At 39.1% G+C, this 22,637-nt stretch overlaps 1 protein-coding gene and 1 pseudogene across 1 annotated transcript in view; one reads left to right on the top strand and one right to left on the bottom strand.

Moving 5' to 3' along the window:
• LOC136245826 (uncharacterized) overlaps nt 1-22,637 on the top strand; it is an 82,295-nt gene that overhangs the window by 45,977 nt on the left and 13,681 nt on the right. The gene's annotated exons all lie outside the window — the stretch shown is intronic.
• Nucleotides 10,163-22,637, bottom strand: part of LOC136245313 (uncharacterized) — a 34,719-nt pseudogene continuing 22,244 nt past the window's right edge.

Consider the following 22,637-nt stretch of genomic DNA (forward strand, 5'->3'; position numbering starts at 1 on the left):
AAATTTTGAGAACTTAGCTTCCTGAGATTTAGTGGCAATTTTAACTTAAAATCATATGAAGATCTCATCACACAATAGCTGTATAGAAACGCTGATAAATATAGCCATGATATGGCCTCAGGATGCTAACCTGGAGAAATTACATAGGTGACTGCTCTATTAGAGTATCACAATCTTATATTTTTTATTTATTATGGCTTTACAGCACAAGTGCTGAAGGTCTGTAGGACACGTGGTCCTACAACCTGTTTAGAGGTGTGTTCGAAAAGAAATCCATGACTGGACCTGGACAGCCTTGAACTTGCAGCCATCTGATTTGTACTCAAACGCTTACAGGAGTCTGCCAGGCATTCAGGATGTTTTCTCCTTGATATTTTCATGTATCTATATCCCAGATAGTATCTTAAGAAATATTTCACACCCTGCGCAGTGCAAAGCACAAGCCTTCTAGGGTGGTCTGGGGGCATGCCCCACCAGATAAATAGCCTATAGTTGTAGTGGTGCTTCCATTGTGCAATCCAGACAATTAAGTATACTCTCATGAAGCCTTATAGGTGGCACGTTCCTTGCTGATAAGACATTCAGATCTACACACTCATAATTGCCAGTTGCTTATTGCTCACTCTAACAGCATACTCTACCAGAACACTACTGCTTTGATGCTAAAAGGCTAATAAGTACTTTCAAAAGTATCACAGGATAACCAAGAATTTTAACCACGAAACAGCTGTCTTGAGTAAATATTGAACAACGCTTTCTTCTCTTAGGACTCAGCCACTCGTGCTAGCACAATAGCAAGGAACACAGTTTAATGCCCCAACTCAGAGAACTTCGACTATTAAATGAAACAAAGATAGTAGTTATAATAAGAACACAAATGTAACTGTCGAAAACGGAATGACTTATCTCAGGCAACACTACCCTGAATTGTCCGATATATGCCCATCTGAAGCAACACCAAACTGATGTTTTAGTCTTTTCATTGACCAGCTCCAAGATCTACAACCGAAAGAAAATAAACAAATCACATCACGCTTAAAACAAAAATCCAGGTTGGTCTCTGTACCATTGACCAGTGAGATCTGACCAGACTCGACACCAACACACAATACAAGCTTCATCATATGTATACTACAACTATCAGTATAATATAAAGGCATTATTCATTTTAAACTGCTCCAATTTGACTCATGAAATTACCTGATAGCCAGCACAACAAGCTACTGATGTGTTACCAATGAATCAAAGCCTGACATGATGATAATACAGACGAAAAAAAACAAGAAAAAAAAACTAAAACTACACGGCTTTAGATCTGAGTCAAGGTTCAGCAGAAGCCAGTGAAACAAAAATCATCCTTAATTTTTGACCATGTCTTATATGTTCAAAGTAAGTGAATTGATTGCAGAGGTGATTGTCGTGCTGCTTTGTAGTGTAAATGAGCAGAATATTGCTAAAATGAAGCAAGATTACCTTGTTGTTTGCTAGCAATTGATGATGAGAGCATATGCACATTGAATACATGCGCAAATATGTCTGACTTCATTTTCCTTTGATGTGGAAAACAGTCCTGAATCATCATGTTTCAGCTAGTATATTAAAAAAATTAATGAAAAAGGTATCCAAGTGCTGAAACAAGAGATGATTGACTGTATCACAGCATAGCTCCATGAGAAAATCCCAACCTTTCTCCTCATCAAATAATTGTTATAAGATCACAATGTAGGGATTTTCTCACCAAATATCATCATTCGTCTCTTATGTCACTACCTTTTTATCACTAAGATCTCTTCTTCATTATAAATGATATGTTTTAGTATACTGGTTTGTTTATTTTTGTTGTCATAGCATACAGCGAGCTGTATATACTAGAGATGCAACAGTATATCGATATATCGCATATCGTATCACTTTAAGGCCGTATTGTTGTATCGATACAAAGTTAAACCGTATCGATATATTGTGTATCGTGATATATCGACGTATCATGGCTGTTACCATGACTGCCAATCAAATTATTGTACATTGTGGTTAAACTGAATGGTATGTAATGTTCCTCGAAGAAAAAGCAAGTCATTAATTTCCCTTAAAAACAACATACACTAATGTTTACACTCCACTTCGTATCATGCAATATATCGCTGTATCGTGATACAACAAAGGCAATATATCGATACGTCTACACACTGTATCGTTGCAACTCTAGTATATACACATGTGACTGTTCTAATAGGGTGACTGCTGTATTAGAGTATCTCAAATCGACCTATAGCCTACCAAGAAGTGCTGGCAGTCTGCTGCTAATCATTTCAAATGCAACTAGACCAATAAGGGTGTGTGGTCACGATGTTTGAGTAACTGACAGATTGTTCAAAGGTGTGACATCTACATGTACGTGTGGTCTGGAACGTATTCTGAAGTAGTACCAGATATCTTAGCGTAGTGTGAGCACTTTAGATAATTTTGTGTCATCTAGATATGCTGCTCAATGAAAGTGTTAATAATAGGGGTGAAATGATTGTCAAGTTTAAGTATCCAAATATTTTTCTTATTAACAAACTAATTAATAAATGTTTCTTTAAGAATTTTCTTGAAAGGGACAAAATCACTGTGATTACTAAACCATGAATTTTTAATATAGAAATTCCTGCACATCCATGTATTTCTCTTTAAAAAACGTGTTTTTTGTTAGCTTTTGATGAGACACTGAGTGTTCATTGAAGTGATGGCCACTCTTAAGTACACTGCAACTTCTCCCGACTACAAAGATGGCAAAAATGAGGATTGTTTTGTCTGCTACAAGCCAGCTGTATGTGGTATGATACTCATTTACATGCCTGTTGTACAAAGCTAACTGAGGAACATTGCATTTTAATTGGTAACGCCACAAACTTGTTTTACTGTTATGTGTATATACACTGTATATCTTATGTGTAAAGTGTTTAGACTGTACCATATGTGTAAGGTGTTAAGTGTCATCCATGGATGGTTTTACTCAGTGTGTGTTGTGTACTGAAAGATGTTCATGGCATGTGTAGTATAGCACGTGCTTTATTTTCAGCATATAAAAAAATTCTGTCGTGCACAGTCCAAGAATCTAAGTGTCTTTGGTCCAAACAATCTCAACCCATGCTCACCTGCAACCTGCGACGTACGGTACAACAAAAGACTTTAATGGAATAAACAATTAACAAATTTGACAAATAGGTATTATTGCCACAGCCCTTTTGCTAAACTGTTGTGTTAATGTATTGTGGTTTAGCTGTTCAGTAATTTTCATATGTATTAAAGAAGGAATGCAGGAACACAGCATTTCAGCTCCGCTTGTAGAGAGTTTACCATATAAGTAAACTGTCATTTTTTATAAGCAAGACTGTCATTTTTTCATGATGTCGTATATGGATCTAGTGTAGTAGATATACCCCAACATTTCTTAAAAACAACCAGACACACTCGCCACCAACATCCACTTCATTTTATCCATCCAAGTGCAAACACCACAGCATATCAAAATAGCTATTTCCCAAGAACTATCAGTGATTGGAATCTATTACCGATTTCGTTAATTGAGATGACTGACAAGAATCTATTTTTAGATAATATCTGAGGTTAGCTAATCATTTGAAACTAATAATGTGTACGTAGTGTTGTAAACTTTTCCTCCCTTGTAAATTCCCCTCCCCCCTGGGCATAATCAGTAATTACTGCCTGCCCAGTAATAATAATAAATAATAAAAGTTCAGTAGCTCAAACTCAGGGAGAAGGATGGCTTTGTCACACAATGCAGGCAGCAGTGTCTCGTGTCAGAGGGTGACTCTTGAGAGGAATGGTCGTAGAGTTGAATACAGTATGCAGCAAATGACGGTTGAAAACTTGAGGAAGATTTTCCAGGTACGTAGAGATATGACTTGTAGAACTAGTTAAAATACGCCCTTTTCATTTGTACAGGTACAACCAGCGGACACGTGGCTCAGAGATGAGTGTAAGGATACTGTATACCTTGCTGACCAAGCTGGCCATTTCGACCTGGGCTCGGTGACCCCATACTCCACCCTTACCGTGGAGGGCCTGTCATGCTACAACCGGTCCCCCCAAAATCGGTCCTCTCGGACCAGTTGCAGCAACCATACTTGGTCCCCCGGACTTCTTGCAGCACTGCAACTTGTCCCCCCGGACAACTTACACCGCCACAGTTGGTCCCCTATTGCCAAAAGCGGTCCCCCACTGGCTTTATCATAGACTCGATCATAGATCTTTGAGAAGGCATAGGGCTAGGCACAAAGTGCCCCACTGTGCCGACCTATAGCTTCCCATTCCACTGTGGCCTTATAATTACTAGTATGCGTATGTGTTATACAACTTCGGATCGAGATACTCTAATAGAGCAGTCAGTCAATACTCTAATAGAACAGTCACCTAACATCTACAGTTGCATTGTTACATTTAGTCTGCTAAGGATATCTTGCAAATGAAATGTATGCAATCTTGTGTATGCCATTCTTTAGGGTCTATAAGTAGTAATCTGCTGGCATAATTGTCACTTTGATGCCCCTATACAATTCTAGTCCAGTCCACATAAAAAGCAGTATGATCTAATCCATTCAAGATATTTTGTTCTGCTAAAAGCTTTAGCTTCTGGGGACACAGATCCCTACATAATTATACTGATGCACCCCCTTTGATAAACCCTGGATCAGCTGCTGTAAACATTAGGGTTAAAAACACTATAGCTAGCTAGTACATACGGTGGAATCTCTCTTAACAAACTCCCCAAATTAAGGACACAATAAAAATAACCTCCATGATAATGACAAAAATTTTGGTCCCAAACGGTCTGGTCAATACATTTTTACCTCTGAAAAGGAAAACCTCTATATTACAGCAAAAGTGGCCAAAAATTCTGGGTCCCACAATGTCCATAATAGAGAGGTTCCACTGTATAATTAAACTTGCAGCTTAATGCTGACAAGATAAATTACATATAAATGACATAATAACAAAACTTTACTAACTATTAGTGTTCACACTATTGAAGATGACTGGCACAATCTATACTGGCAGAGCATATAATGTACCCACATCCACACATTACAGCTACATTGCATGCTATCTAAATGATAATCCGGTAAATGTACCTGATTTTCTACATAAGTAAGTCCTAAAATGTTAATCCTTGCTGGTTGTCACAATCAGTTGCTCCAAGTGACTGAAAAGCACATCAAGTTAAATTAAAGGAATAAAAGATTTTAAAATGGAGAATCTACATATCTGAACAAATGATTTCTTATTTTCAACTATAGCCAAGTTGCGTTTATACACGCATGCATGCTGCTTAGGCTCATTGCCAGAAAGACAGCCTTTTTGCATTAGCTTTGATTATTCTCTGCTAGGCTTGAGCTAATCATGCTTTGAAAGTAGCCTATTATGCTTTTGAGCAGTGCTCAAAAATCCAGCCTATTATGCCTATTAGAGTTACTGATTGCTCTATTAGAGTATATCGATCTTATTTTTTCTGTCATTTTTCCAGCAAGAATTTATACTATCGTACAAATATTTTACCTATTATGCTGGCATTATGCTCAAAATTATGCCAGCATAATCGGCGGGTCCCTACTCAAATTCTGCTTCACTGCTTCAAGACTCATATTTTGTGGAGGGAAGTGTGTTTTGATCAAGACATTGAGCTAGTAGTGACTTGGAGGCTGATAGTGGAGATTTCATTAGGGGGACCATCTGCAGCAGGGCGGACCATCTGTAGCAACTTTACCTAGTCCGGCCGGACTACCTGAGGCACGGTAGTTGGTCCTGCCGGACCACTTGCGGCGGGGGACCACCTGCAGCGTGACAGGCCCCACTCGCACTGGACGTGCTTTTGTGAGCAGCGTACAACCATCTACACCTCGAGCTGGACAATCAGTGTTGCCAGCTCATGGATCCAGCTCAAGCACCTTGGCCCCAGGCAGTACTCAGCCCTACTTTCGTTCCATTGTGGCAGCGAAGAAACCACAGGTCCAGCTGGTTAAAATAATGAAAGCAAAGATGACAGCAGCCAAGAGGAAGGGTAGCAAGCCAATTTTCAGCTTTACTGGGCAGACCTACCTAGAGCTGACAGAGACGACTGCCACGGTTGCCCACGTCCTCGAGCAAATCCATGCAAAAGCAATGCGGGGGCTCAGAGTATACCGTCGTGTCTGATAATATAGGGCTGGAGATCGAGGACTGCTTGGCCACGCAAAGTAAGGAAATTAATACCTTATGAAGATTTTGCTTATCGATCTATTAATATAGGCCTGTCTTTCTGGAAGAGCCCAAGGAGAAAGTTGTATGCCATCGCCTACAGTGACATTCAGCTCACAGCAACCTCCCAGATGAATCGTTGCCCGCCCAGGAGATCTACTTTTAGTGACTCAACGGATGATGAGGATGATGAATTTCTATCCCCCAAGGCAAAGCATGGGCGGTTTGAAAGAATCGTGCAGTCATTGGCGGATGAAGTGGCAACAGTCAAGGAGACCATTTCAGATGTGATGTCCTTGACCTCCGACACAGTGATGCCACTGGGACTAAAGAGGGTGGTGAAAGACACCTTTAAGTATCAAAATATGTCCTGTCCAGCCACCAGTTATAGTCACCAAGTGCTGTAAAAATATACTTGGGTGCCAGTCATGTGTAAATACGTGGTATTCTGGCACAGATGCAATGACGAAAACCTGTCCACTTTGCAGGGCAGAAAGGGGCTGCAATGAAACCATGATTCTTCGCGGATTATCTGAATTTATGGAAGCTGTCCAAAGAATATACAGAGATGAAGGGGAGAGTGGCAGGAGTCAGCCTATACAGGAGCATGAGGAACAGCACCCATGACTTTACAAATTTTGGACACTGTGATTTTTGTGATTCTTTTAAATAGCTAGTCATGTGAATGATTATATCACAATTTATTAACAATGAAATAATGGCTATCAATTATAACTGTTTAACACCTCACAAAAGCATATAGTTGCAAATCTAGTGACTAGACTGTAGTAGTGGAGACAGTGTTCATAGTTTGTACTTTATTTAACTCTTTCTTACCGAATTTATTTTGTAAAACTGCAGAAAAACCTCAGGAAATGATGGCTTGTGTGATCTTTGCGCACCTCAACCATTAATTAACACGGAATGCTATATACCATATGAAAGCCCTCTTTCCCTTCTACCCAAACATCTAAAAACCTTACAGGAAAACACATAACTCGCACGCTTTGAAATGAAGAAAGGTCCATTGTTATTCTCCACCATAGCAGTAAAAGATGGGCACCGCCATCTTGTTATAACCCTAGGTTGCATCATACTGTATATTTTTAGAATCCTTATCACGTGAGGAACAGTTTTATTCTGAGTAGAACACACCATGATGCTCAGAGCAAAAGTTATCGATATTTAAACAAGTACAATTGTTTTTGATGCGTTTTTGTGTCTTTATAAGTGTTGATAGTTCCCCATACTCATCCTTATCACTTCGTGTTAAACTTTATTAGAAACGCCTGGGACTACTCAACAAATTGGTGGTTATTTCAACTTCTTAGCCCTTAGGATGAAGGAGTTATGGGTCCATTTATAAAGGGCACCTGTAACACGCATTTTTTGGCAATATATTAGCCATTCGGTAATAAAGGGTTAAGTGACACATTGGGTCTGGATGTACAGTTGGGATTTAAGCTACGCATATGTAAGGGAAATACTTGACCGTGTGTCCTACCAAGAGTTAATAAAAGTAACTCTTGGTCCTACCCATACCAAGTGGTACAGATGGGATTCGTGATGGTGCCACTTGATATTGCGTGTCCTACCCATACATTGGAATGTTAAGATATCCGTGATGGAAGGATCACTTACCAGTACATTGGGGTTGAATGAACAGGTAGGAGATCAGAGCTATCTGCGGTGGAATAATTTTCCCAAGTTGTTACACCTTTACCCCAAGGGATTAACAAAACTCCCATTGGGCATGTGCATAATATATGGTCCAACCTTGTGATCATCATCAAAACATTGACACGCACATGCATCTGCACACTCGCATTGAAAATTTATTCAAACTAGTTTGTTTCCTCACTACAGCTGAACTTTGAAGACCTAGCCATCACTAAGATGTTCTCAGCAGAAGAAAATGAAGAGCCATTGACTGAGAGCCTCTACCCCAATGGTAACTTGGAGAACTGGCTCCTAACTGTGGAGGCTGTCATGAGGTATAGCTTGAAACAGATCATCGAAGACTCCATTGATGATTATGTACAAGTCAGTATATAGCAGTGTAGTATGTGTGTAATATATACAATTGTGATGGATACTTTGGGACCAAGCTGCATGCTGCTGAAATGTCAAAAATTTTGGTCCATGTTTACTGCATTGTAGAACATTTTACGACTGGTATCTGAGGTGATCACTCAGGGTGACCTCTCTACATCAGGTGAACATAATGTCACAGGTAAGCTCTACACATCTGAGAGTGCCACTTTGCCTTTCAGCCCTGTGCAAATGCCTGGTCTTGTATATTTGATGGGCAATATGTCAGTATTGCCACCTCCATGGTGTTCATGAAATGGCAAAGTTGGTACATACCGGTTCCAGGCGGTGCCAGGACTTACCGTAAAAGGAAATGTCTCATTATTTTTTGTGGTTACGCTGCTTTTCCTGCCAATAGGATTGCAGCAGTGTGATGTTTAGACCAATCACTGCTGCGCACGTGAACTTGCCTTTATAAGCGCGGTGTCCGTCGTATGAAGGCTACAATTCGTTCACAGTTGTTGCAAGAAGGAACTAGCTACTATGGCCAGCTCATCTCAACGAGACAATAACGCTAGTGTGCAGCCTCGACCTGTCAAGGTGATCCTGACAAGAAACGATAGGAGGGTCGAGTGTAATGTGAAACAGGTGACCACCGAAAATCTAAGAAAGATGTTCTAGGTAGTTGCACAGTGTGGCACAGAATTTTTTAAAGAAATGCGTTCCATGCAGGTACAACCGACGGATGCTTGGCTCAGGGATGAATGTGATGATTCGGTTTACTTCTCTGACCAGGTTGGCAGCTTCGACCTGCACTCGCTGTCGCCCTACTGTACCCTAATCGTGGAGGGCCCTACAAACACCGGAAGAGCTATGGCAAGTAGTATAATGGCTTCAACAGCCCGCGGATTGAGCTCGGTGCCAGCTGCAGCACATGGTTCGAGCCAAAATAGCTTGGGTGTCAGTGTAGCGGCTCAGAGTGCTAGACCTATAATAATTATGTGATAACATTCACACGTCACTCTGACTCATCAGACGATGACAAATTTTCACCACCAAAAGGGAAGAAGGGGCGATATGAAAAACTTCTAAAGTCTTTAAAGGATGAGGTTATATCTGTGAAGGAAACAGTATCGGATGCAATGTCTTTGACACCAGAATCAGTTTTACCACTTGGACTAAGGAGGATCGTTAGAGGCACATTTAAGTGCCAGTTATTCCATACTGTACCAGTGCAGCCACCAGTAATTGTAACAAAATGTTGCAAGAATATCCTTGGTTGCCAGATAATGCTGTTTTGAAATGGAATAATGATTATGAATTTTGTTATGCAGGTTTGTGTCGACACGTGGTATTCAAGCCCAGAAACAATGAGAAAAATGTGCCCAATGTGCCATGCTGAAAGAGGTTGTAACGAAACTATGATTCTGCGTGGGTTGTTAGATTTTATGGAGGCGTGCCGTAGGATTGATAGAAATCAATTGCAAGAGGCATCTGAGAATGCACAAGAAGAGGAAAATTGACCAATTAACCCTAATGTCAATACTGCTAAATTTTATGTACATTACAATTTAATTGCTGTGAATAAATCAATATTTGCAAAATGAAAAGATTACTGTAACAAAGTACACAGGTGTCCACTTATGTCCAAAAAACATAAGACTCCCTCTCGAAACAAGGTATAGTCTCCGTTGACTACTGCATTAAAAAAGTCTGAAAAGTTGGCATGGTAACGGAAAAATTCCATATCACGTTGAGTCACCAGAGCAGGATTATACTGCAGGGGGTCCTCACCAAAGCAGTTGAAGATAGTAAGTTGTCCACCAGCCGACTGAAACTGTTGCACTGCATCATCAGCCTCTGGGATTACGGTGGAGTCAATCTGGATAGCCTGGTTTCCGTTCACAACTGTCTGTCTTGGCACTGCTCGCCCACCTGTGGAAAATAATACCTATAATAAAACATGTCTTAGGATCCAGGCCACCTCTCTATACCAAGTCAACTTTCTCATTTACACACTATCATCTGTCTAATGAATAGCAATTTGATCTGAAGGTGACTTATAGATAGGCTTCACTGAACCACTAAAATACATACTAAATAATATCTTTATGGCAAATATTATGAACACAATGCATTCTGCATTCACCTGGTATTGGGTAATTGTTCCAGGCTTCCACTGCAAGTGTTATCCCAACATTAGCTACTCTAATGGTGAACCACGAAACACAGAATTGCACATGAGGACAGGCCATTTCGATATCACCAGCTTCCTCCAAAGCAATCAGGCATGACTTTATAGGATAATTGACACGGTTGTTGATTTCAACCCAAATGCGTTCGACAATGTGATTCTAAACAAAGGCAGTAGTATAGAAATCAAGTCAGTAAGGTCACAATATACACCTGTTTTGATGTACTTTGCAGGTGAGGAGCACGACTTGTGTTGAGTCTCAGGTGTGCTAGTGTTTCTTGTATATATATACAGTGTCAGTACCTACTCCTTGCCTTGGTCCACATGTAACTGGTCCCACAGGCCAAACTGAACAAGTATGGGCCTGTAGTACACACATTTGCTTGTTTAGGAATGTGACATTAAAATTTACTTATATAAGTGAGAGTATATTTCCACATTGTTTTTAATTGGCATGGTCACAAAACCCATTATCATCCCACTGTACCCATCCACGGCTGCCACATGAGTCACACCGTACATCACCATTTTCTCGTTCTGGTCCAGGTGTAATTTATGCCCAACGTAGTCTGCTCTATATGGAGCTGGATTTGTCTGTCGAGCAGTATCTGTCCTTCTTGCATTTTGGTAAGCTGGAGCAACCCTACACAAGGATTCTTTTACCCTCTGTTGGTTGACATATACCCCTTGAGATGACAACAGTCCTGTCATCATTTTCCTACCGTATGTGGGTCCCACCTGTAGAGTAGCAAACATACAGTACACATACTTTGAGGAGAGTAGACAGTTTTTCCAGAATAAAATTACTATAACATCAACATAATATTATTACATAATACTCGATCATTCGACCTTCATTTATCTGTACCCTCGTTTATTAGTATTAGTGATTTAGAATCATAGGCAATGCCTGTATATGATCCTATTCTACATCAGAGTAAAATTGAATTAGTTACCAGTCAATTGTAAACATTTGTGGAAATGACTATTCTATTAGAGTACTTCAACAGAGCTCTGTTTAATATTGTATGGGGCTTCAGGTATCCAAACTATTTACTAATCTGAATACTTTTACCATTTCCTGAGACACATCGAGGTTCGGATAACCAAGGGTCTATTGTATACTTCCAATTTTTATTAAACAAAAAATAGTGATGTTAGGCTAATTTTGATATTTTGATCAGTAGCTATTTAATTTACTTGAGGCACTCCCTCTCTGTCCTCTGTGTGTGTGTGTGTGTGTGTGTGTGTGTGTGTGTGTGTGTGTGTGTGTGTGTGTGTGCGTGAGTGCGTGCATGCGTGTGTGGGTGCGTGCATGCGTGCGTGTGTGTGAAAAAGTTGTGAGAAAATGTGTTGGAAAGTGCTGCATTATACACAAAGGAATTAACACTTTAACTGTCCTAAAGCTTTTATTTTCAGTTAAGTCATTTCACATGTTAAACTGCAAAACTGAGTTCAATACAGATTGCACCCCTTGCAACTTAGTCTATATTGCATCGTATTAGCTACATTTGCAGGGGCAGATCCAGGAGCCAGCAAGGGGAGGGGCACAAACAGGCTAAGTTGTTGGTGGTTGGGGAGATCCAGATTCTCTTGCTAGTTGCTGCATTTTTGAAACAGCAAATAATCACCTCTTAGTAGTGTCTCACTGATGATTTTTTGCCATTTTGGCCTTTGAAGATGGTTGTGAAGTCTTAAAAGCTGTTAAAAGGCTCCAAACGTCTTAAACATCAGCAACACGATAATTAATTTAGAGGCGCTTAGTACGCACGAAGGTGCTGGGTAACAATTTAACAGCTAGTTTGACATTGGTTTGCTTCGGTTTCAGGTGAAATTGTACTAAGTGCTAGTAAAATGTACATATATTTTCATGAGGTGCATAGCTAAACTGATCTTGGCCTGATAGTATTTTAATCACAAGTATGGCTGGCTCTTCCACAAGGTGGGGGGGGGGGCATTTGCCCCAAATGCCCCATCCCGGATCTGCCATTGATTTGTGCTGTGCTCTTGCATATCAGTTCCAAATTGCCAATCTACAAAACATAGTAAGCAAGGTAAATTTGGTTTTATAACTTTTATTTTAATTGAATACCACAAATTTGGAATCCCTTACCCATCATCAAGTGTGATCTCGGTTTACCACCAAGAAGGTTATCTCTGGAATGATTTTGAAACTGATTTTGATTCAAGTACACATACAGGTTTGCCCCTGCATGCTGTGGCCATTGTAATAAGCCCCCAAGCATATCCAAATCGTACAAAGTAGTTTGTGGACAATTGCTATACATTTGGTCATGGGAAAAATGACAGCTTGTACAGGCATGTCCAATACATTTTCAAAAGGAAAATGAAATTATTTATTGTGTACCGCCTACCTCAAGTCCATTTAGTAACTTTCTTTATAGGGATAATATGTGCAGAGCAACTCTCTGTAAGTTCAATGATGAAAGTGGAAACCCAACCTATGGATATTTTAGTGCGTTAAAATGGCCTAAATTAAACCATGCAATACCAATGCAGCCCATATTTTGTATTAGGTATTTGGAGCCTTACAATAAATGATATCATAACCCCTGACAAGTGGATAGTTATGCCAGATTTGGGACCATGTAGAGCGATGACTCAGAATGGCAATTCAATTGAGCTATAGTGGAAGAAAATCAAAGGAAATTTTTGCACAACTAAATCATATTCTTGTTCTATGGCAAAAGTTTGGAAGGGAAGATGCCTGTGGCATTTCAATGTCTTAATTGGTACCCTCTGATTCAAGAAACGAAAAGTGTTGTGAAAGAACTCTGTAAGTTAGTTAGTGAAATTTACACAGTTACTATGATGAAGCACAATGATGTCTATTTCACAGCAAAATGCAATTTTAGTTGAAGTATTCGTCGTTCTTGAACTATATATAGCTATAGAGTATATGTGACTTTTATAACTAACCATTTAAGTAACTGTAATGGCCACTGGCATCGGTTGCCGTTGGACCCTCAGCATACTAAGTATAATAGAGTACAGTGGGTTCTCCATTATCCAAACACCTGTGTGCCAGTTCAATCACAAAAGTGCTCAGATAAGTGAAATAGTCCAGATAAGTGAATCTCATTCATTTATATACAGAGCTCAGTCCAACTACTCTAATAGAACATACAGTATTTGTCAAAATACTCTAATAGAACAGTCATTTGTACTGTTTGAGTGTTCGGATAATTGAAGTCCGGATAATTGAGGGCCTGCTGTATAGCTACTATGTATCTCATACCAATATATTAGTAGTAGTGTTTATCTGATTTGTCAAATTACAGCGTAGCACCAAAAGGCAAAGCCTGTACAAGGGTGCTTCCCAAGACACTAAAACACAATAAGGCCACACAAAGTCAATTATATGTTTCTGGTCCCCGTGCGGGTCATTTTTAAACCAGTCGCGTGCCCAGCCGGCTGTGTGCGCGCGCCTGTTTACTGAATTTGTTTTTTGGTAAAAACGTGTGTCTGTACCTAGGCGACTCTTCTTAAGCGGTTTCCCCTTTCTGTTTTATAGATATTTACCACCTTTAGAAACAACGGTGAAGGCCTCATAATCTTCCAGAGATAGCGTCTCCTTCGAGGAAAGAGGGGGGCGTTGCCCTCTCTCTTACGCGAACAAAAATGCAGGGCATCCTCGAGGCTTTCTCTAAGAAGTTTGTGTAAAATAATACGATAGAAAGGCTATAAAACAGTTAAGAAGATAGCTCTGTACGTTATTTGCGGTTCAAAGCGTTTTTTTTCTGGTTAGGCTTTCCAAGATGCTTCCTTAGCATGACGCGATCGATCGATTGTAAGGCCACTACAATGAGATAACTTGTTTCTCATCAACTTCTCATAGAGTAACACATGCGGGCGGGCGGGTTATCTCATTATTGCACAAGCCATAGCATATTTGTACAAAACCAGTATAATAATCCTTTATTTTTAGGCTATTGGCAGGATGCACACCAAGCACTGGTGCACACTGAGGGTAAAATTCCAAGTGCACATAAACTTCAACTTCAGTAACATAGCATTCAAGTCCTTTGCGAAAGTTCCACCAGTCTTGGAGTCATGTACCATGCAGCAGCAGACAGCAGCAGTCTTAGCACATGTAGGCTGGTCAGTCTTATTAGGGGGAGGGGCTGTGTAAGCTTGTGGCAGAAGTAGCAACACTAAAGCTACTATGTCTCTTAGATATGATGGCCCTGCACATAGGGCATGCAGGTCACGATACCAATGCTAGTGTATGGTCTAATGTACACTGTAGCACTCACTGTTGATGCCTTGGTGGTTGTTGATGCTCCAGAAAGCTCTCTAATCAGTCAGTCAGTAAGTCAAGTCATTAGGTCTAAGTCCCTGCAACTAAGGTTAGGTAATCCTAAGGCTGCAGCACATGTTGCTGTCAGACCTTCAGTGCTGGTCACTGTAAAGTACTAATAATTACATAACCAAGTAATAATAATAATAAGAACGTGACGTCATAAATAATTAAATAATTAATTAATTAATGTCCAGACGAAACTGCGTAGTGCACACAAGAACACTCACCGGAATTGAGTTAGACGAAACCCGAACGTCAAATTGAAGTGAGCGTTTTTTCTCCGTTACCTTCGTTAAGCAGGACACTTTTCTAAATAGTGCCTTTCTTCTACCAGTAACTCGTTAGTTACCACCCGTAAAACTTGTTAGCGTGCCCCAGTAACTAGTAAGGCCGGTTTGTAGCTCATAGCAACCAATTTAAATGCGCTGCGTCGCCTGCGCGTTAAATCTGGAACTTGTCTCCTATGAGGGAAAGAACTATTATTGGTGGAAACAACGATATTTTCTTACTTGGAGGTTAGTTCTGTGTAATGTACTGCAACTATTACTTTACTGCAGATAGTTTTTAGGGTATTCCATTTGAGTATTAAAATGCGCAAAAGCATTAGAATACACTTACGAGATTTTAGCCTATAGTCAGTAGCGGCATAGATAATAGACACCCCATATGTAGGGGTGTCTATTATCTTTGGTAGAGGCAAGTCTTATTATTGGACCATATTTACAAGTCTGTGCTATTGTGAGAATTGGACTCTTGCACTAGACTCGGGTCATGGTATTGATGTCATCTACCTTGACTACAGAAAAGCTTTTGATTCTGTGCCTCACTGCAGACTCGCTCAGAGGTTGGCTGGCTATGGTCTTGATGGTAAGATTTTAACATGGTTGACTGATTTTCTTTCGGATCGTTTGCAAAGAGTGGCTTTAAATGGAGAGGTTTCTGAATGGCTGGAGGTGACTAGTGGAGTACCACAGGGTTCCGTACTTGGGCCGCTTCTTTTTGTTTTGTATATAAATGACATAGCTGAGGCCATACAATGTGACTTGGAAGTCTTTGCTGATGACACCAAACTATACTTGATTATTGAGACTATTGAAGATATTCTTAGGCTTCAGCAGGACTTGAATAATGCCCAGGAATGGTCAACACTGTCTCTTCTAAGCTTGAACATTGACAAATGCAAAGTAATGCACATCGGAAATACATTAGCTTCTAATTACTATGTGTCAGATTCAGCTAGCCTTACAAATCTAAGTGTAGTCGAAAATGAGAAGGACCTGGGTGTTTGGGTGACCAACAAGCTGGACTCAAGTCTCCACTGTCAGAAGGCTGTAGCAAAGGCGAACATAGTTATTGGGATGATAAAAAGAACTTTCCCGAGTATGTCAAAGGATCTTTTTCTGTTTCTATACAAAACTTATGTGAGGCCTCATCTGGAATACATCGTGCAGTTGTGGAGCCCTTATTTACTTAAGGACATAGACATGCTAGAAAAGGTGCAAATGAGAGCAACTAAGCTAATTAAAGGATTCAACGGGCTTCCATATTCAACTAGATTACAAAAACTAGAATTGTATTCACTTTACTGCCGACGCGAGCGAGGAGATTTGATTGAAACTTACAAGATATTAAAAGGGTACTATGACATTGAATGGTCTAAACTGTTTACGTTGAATACATCAAATACCAGAGGACATTCTTTGAAACTCTTTAAGAAGCAGTGTAGAACAAAACAGAGATTAAATTTTTTTACCCAACGAGTTGTCAACATTTGGAACTTACTCCCACACCATGTAGTATCCTCACCCACTATAGCTCTTTTTAAACAACAATTGGACTGTTATTGGAAACAACAAGGACATGGATATGAACAAAGGCCTAGTGCCTAAGCATATTTTTGTATTTTAGTGTTGTGTGTATCCATTATCAATAATAATAATAATAATAATAATAATAATTGTCCACTGATACTACGCTGTGTGGTCTGTTATTTAGTGACTAGTCCATAAGTGGTGACTTACTATTTATGGGATTCTAGACTAGATCAAAACTTTCATAGTTAAGGCGTTTAGGTTAAACGATTACAATTCGCCTAAAAGTCCTTTTGTTAAAAGCAAAAATGCTACTTGGTGAATACATGTCGAGTTAGAACGTTTCATTCAGACCCATATATTTGGCTAAGATAACAGGAATTCGCAACACGTTTAAACAAAAGGCATTTCAATTGCAGAGATTCCAGCAGTTGCTGCAGCTACTAAGTATTTTGCTACTTAAATGCCTGTCATTCGCTGAGATCTTGGCGGCCTGCATTTCTTTTATTCAAAGGAAATGCTATTCGCTGAGATCATGGCGACCTTCATTTCTTTTAATATACTATAATATGCGGATAGGCGAATCGCTGAGATCATGGCGACCTGCATTTCTTTAACCCAAAAGATAGAGCATTTGCTGAGATCATGGCGACCTGAATTTCTTTTATTCAAAGGAAATGCTATTCACTGAGATCATGGCGACCTTCATTTCTTTTAGTATACTATAATATACGGATAGGCGAATCGCTGAGATCATGGCGACCTGCATTTCTTTAACCCAAAAGATAGAGCATTTGCTGAGATCATGGCGACCTGCATTTCTTTAACCCAAAAGGTAGAGCATTCGCTGAGATCATGGTGACATGCATTTATAGCTAGCTATATAGCTATAGCTGATTGTATCCCATCATTCACATACCATGATGCATGCAGACACAACCTATATGAATTTCTCATGATGCCATGCATGATTATATGTTTTCAGCCTATAGCTATAGCACTATAAATTATATATATATATATATAAATTATATATATATATATATATAAATTATATATAGCTACAAAGCATGTAGTTATGCTATTAGCCACTTCTATAGTTATATAATAAAGTGTTCAAGTCTGCTCTCAGCTTTGCATATATAATCATCACTCTGGAATACATTTAACTTAGGGCTACACATAACAAATTAACTTATACAATTAGTATCATTAATGTACTCAATGATTAGAGGTTTTTATAGCCTTAAGAACCATCTGATCATTTCAACACTATATGAACATTATAAATTTACCACAAACTGCACAAGATTTGGAAACTGCCATAAGTTAGAATATTAATTCTGCATCACTTTCCTCCATACATCAGCACTTTTAATGTCAGATTATGGAATCATAGATACACATTCATTTTAAGCTGCACTTTAAAGAATTCTCAACCAATTAACAGATACAGCAGTGTTAGTGAAATGTTATCAACTTTACAGTGGGACAGCTTGAAGAAGAGACGAGATATTAGGTCTCTATGTGTTCTTTATAAAATCTTAAATGGTTTATTGGACATTTCACTCCCAGAATGCATGATTAATAACTCTCTTATCACTAGAAGTCACAACAAAAGATTTATTACAATATCTTCGACAGTTAATAGCTACAAGTTCATCTCCACGAGTAACTCCTCAGTGGAATGCTTTACCAAGTGTCACTGTCATTGCACCAACTCTACAACAGTTCTCTACACTTGTACACCAGTGATCTCTTCTATACATAATTACTTATACTTAATTAATTTACTTACTTAATTATTTACTTACATTCAAATTTAATTTGTAACTAATCATTGTACTATGCTCATGCATATGAGTCTTACAATTATAATGATAATTTCTGAATTTCCTGGTTGTCTCTGTTATCAATGCTCAGCCCTCCCACAATTAACTTAAATTAATGTAATACTAAACACACCACCATCCAATAGCAGAGGCTAAGGGCAATCAATGCATGGCTTCTCGATTGAAAATATGTTCAAACAAAATGAATTTTGGCTGGCCATGGCCTAATGCTGAAATTAGTCAGAAAGTGGTCAATGGCGTATACTGTTATTGTTGTATATTGGAGTCTTGCAATTATTATATAACTATAGCTATTCATCATGTTTATACAGCTGCACAATTGGTATAGACCTCTGTTAAAAAAATGTTCCTAAATTAATAAAATTTACAACAAATGAATCAGACAAATAACACTGAAGCTACAGACAAGATACAATAAACAAGAGTAAAGTAATAAATGACAAACATGCATGTACAGTAGTCTATAGCTTACAGCAACCAAATTTAAAGTTAAAAATTACATCAAATCATAAATCAGAAAAGATAGTGAACAATGAGTTATAAGTATATTAGTTGGCTAGAAGTAAAAATACATGCACGTACACTAGTCTATAGTCTACAGTAACCGAACCTCTCCCTTCTCTACTGACTTCTTCAGTTGCTTTATTGTTTCATTATGTTCTGGACCATATCCATCGAAAGTAACAACATGTCCCCTCTTACTGTATGTAATAATTGTGCCCTTGTACCACTTAGTTGTTTGATAAATTTCCCCTTCTTCTCCTTCATAAAATTCTACATTTACTCTGCATCCAATTGCTTTGGTTCCCTTAGGAACTGAACTTAATGAGGCTTTCTTCTCTGGAGGCTTTGCAGGGCGACGTCTTCTTTTTCTGGGATTTGCTTGATATGAAATTGTTACGTTTGCAGCAGAAGCAATTTGCATTATAGCTATTCTTCTGTCTTCCAGATAAAAATGTTCAATAAGAGGTTTCAAAGAGACTGATTTTACATTCTCTGGAGTGCTTTGTCTGTTAATTGATTCAACAGGATTATTGGTACCTGGAAGATCTTGCCAATCTTCTATAGAAATTGAACTAAATGCCACAGTTAGTTTCTTTAAAATCTGTGGCCGACTCCACCAGTCTACCCAGGTTTGTGTATCCCCCCATTTGCTAGTGTCAACATTATTCGCTTTTAACGACTTTAAATCAGGTGGTAATTGGGAAGAAAATATTTCAAAAGACTTTAAGCCACACAACACATCAAATGCCTTCATCACAGTATCTGGTGAAGGTTCATCAAGTATCTTTTTAGCAATTGACATAAAAATGTGATATCCCTGTGAGGAAGTTGACAAATTTACCAGCTTTGCCACACGCATTGCCGAGCGAAAAAAATGCACTGAGCACCCTCGCAAAATATTTCCTATTTCCTTGCCAAAAGCTTCAACGAAAGCATTAGATTCAGCCTCGTCAAAATCTAATAAAATTTCCTTGTGATCTCTTGAGATGTTGTATTCCTTGTACAAGGTTTTAATATTGCACTCTAATTTAGACAAGGCTTTCCCTATAGATGCACCATCTTGACGATTTAGCAGCACCCTGCCACAAGCCATGTACTGCTGCAACACGGTGTTCTTACACACAACATTCAGAAGGTAAGGAAAATGGTGGCACCCTGTATAGTCAATATCAGCAAATAAAACGTCTGCTTTTGCCCAATGGTATGCTTGAAATGGGGCTTGAAACCAAGCAAATTGTCTATCTCTTCCGAATGAGTAAGCGTCATCACCATCAAGTTGGTACTTACCAATCATGTCATCAATTCCTTGTATATCAGATGCATTACTCTGGTCTACTCGTTCTTTAATTGATGGAAAAGATGCAATTATTGCAAAAGGATTTACTTTTTCATGATCAACCTTGTCTACATCATGCCTACCCTTTTTCACAGCAGCTCGTATTCTGCCAATGTGAGATGCAGCCAATGACACCTGCATTGGTCTGTAGTCCATTCCAGCACCTTTTTGTATTTCTTTAGGTGTTAGCTGGATGTTTCGTTTTGTTGCATCAACAATATCACTAATCATTTTTGGGGGAAGTTTCCATTCTGATGGTGGCAGGTGATTATGCAAGTCACCTGCAGCAGTGCTTTCTGCATTTATCACCACAAACCAACGTCTCCCATCCTCTTTGGGATCTAGTGGGTAAAAGTATGCAATATAGCAACTACAAGGACCAGTTTGCAAAAGACCCATTTTTGGGTGTGCTTTGCATCTGTTCACCCTTTGTTTGGTGGACACTGTATAAGTACAATCATCTGCTCTACACATTTTCACACCAGAACAGTATGATCGATTGCACATAAGATTCATTGTGACCCCATCAACCACAGCTGACATTTCTTTAATACCAGCTTGAGTGCGTGATAACTGAATGGATTCAAGGAGATAATGTGGATCTTTTGTTGCACATGGAAGAGAAAAGCAATCCTTGAAAAATATGCATGTATCATTTTCACGTTCAAAACCAATCAATTTCAAGTCATCCACAGTTCCTTCTTCTTGGCATTCTTCCAATGCAGCTACTATACGTGGTTTCAGTTGCTTACCACGATTTTGATTGCATCTTTTAGAAACTCTTTGTGTGACACCTAGAATTCTATCAACAAAGCAAGCATGTGGATCTAGTGACATAATTGCTACTGGAGCTTGCAAAAACTCATTTCCTGCAGAAGACAAAATATATTTTCTGTGCACTTCGTAGTGGTTTTCAAATGGTCTGAATGTAAAGTTCAAATCAATCAAACAGAGATGCGCTGCTACATACAATACTTTGTGCCAAGCAGATTGTGACATTGCTGTGCCATTAATAGATATGCCGGACCCCCAACAAGTGTCTTCGCTATCAAATATATCTGTTAAAATCTCAAATGTACGAACGTACTTCTCATTGTTGGCAAGCAAAACAGATATCAGTAGGGTTTTGGTCACACCTGCAAAACCAGTTGTACATAGCTGTTTGATAGTATTCAGCAACACTAACAAGAAATCTTTAATGTCTATGCTAACTTCACACATTTCTTCAGTATGTTCACATACCATGCACAGAGGACTATTAGCCACAAAGCAAGTTGGTGGATTGTTATCATTAACACCGCCGTAAAAGTAAGCAAGAGCTCGAGATAAGCATTTCCCATTATAAATCGAATAAATGAACCGCCAAGCTTTGGTGTATGTATCAAGAATGCTCAACTTCACTGCTTTAAATGCCGGATCTTCTCCATTAGGGCCCAGTGACGATTTCAACCACTGACCCAAACGCTTATCATCAATGTATTCATTGAAAAGTAGCAATCCTTTCGCTGTACTATTCGGCTTTCTACCTGCACGACCTACTTCTTGCAAGAACACACCCAGATTACGGGGGCAGCCAATTCTAATAATCTGACTGATATTAGGATTATCAACTCCTAGTTCATAAGATTCATTTGCTACTAACACTGATATTTCACCATGTAAAAACTTTCTGTCTGCCATTTTTTGGTCATCTATCTGCATTTCTCCAGTATACTTACCCACTTTAACATTGCTTTGGCCTAAAATACTAGCAATTTCCTCAACATCCTTAACAAAATCTAAGTAGAGCACTGATGAGTGACCTTCAAACAATGAGCTAATCCTACTCATGCTGTCTGCCCACATAGATGTATATACACTAGCTGAAATATCATTGCTCAAAATGGATATGTCATCATCATTTTCTTTGTCGCTATCAGGATCATCCATCATGCCTTCTCCTAAGCTGTTTAGCTTTCGGCGCCTATAGCGTTGCATACGTAGCTGCAAATTGTCTCGGTGTACCCCTTTAGTTAATACAAGACACCGATCGCTTCTTAAATACTCTTGCTTTAGAGTGTTCACCTGTGAACTTGTTAATGTTGCAGACATTGCAACAAGTGGGCACGGAAGTTTGCATAATTGCTTCATTTCATCAAAAGCTGGGCGATAATCTGGCATGCGGTCAAAGATTTTATGGGCTTCATCTATAATTACCATAGAAATCTTGTCCTGTATTTCAGGCAACAAATGAGATTGACCACTTGACCCTGAGAAAGAGTCATTACTTGGTGCACCGAATAGATACTCAGGAGTACAAAATGCCAGAGTAGGAAGATTGGAACTGTAAAACACACGTCTAAAGTTT

Source organism: Dysidea avara, chromosome 15 (genome assembly GCF_963678975.1).
Source record: "Dysidea avara chromosome 15, odDysAvar1.4, whole genome shotgun sequence".
Taxonomy (NCBI): Eukaryota; Metazoa; Porifera; class Demospongiae; order Dictyoceratida; family Dysideidae; genus Dysidea; species Dysidea avara.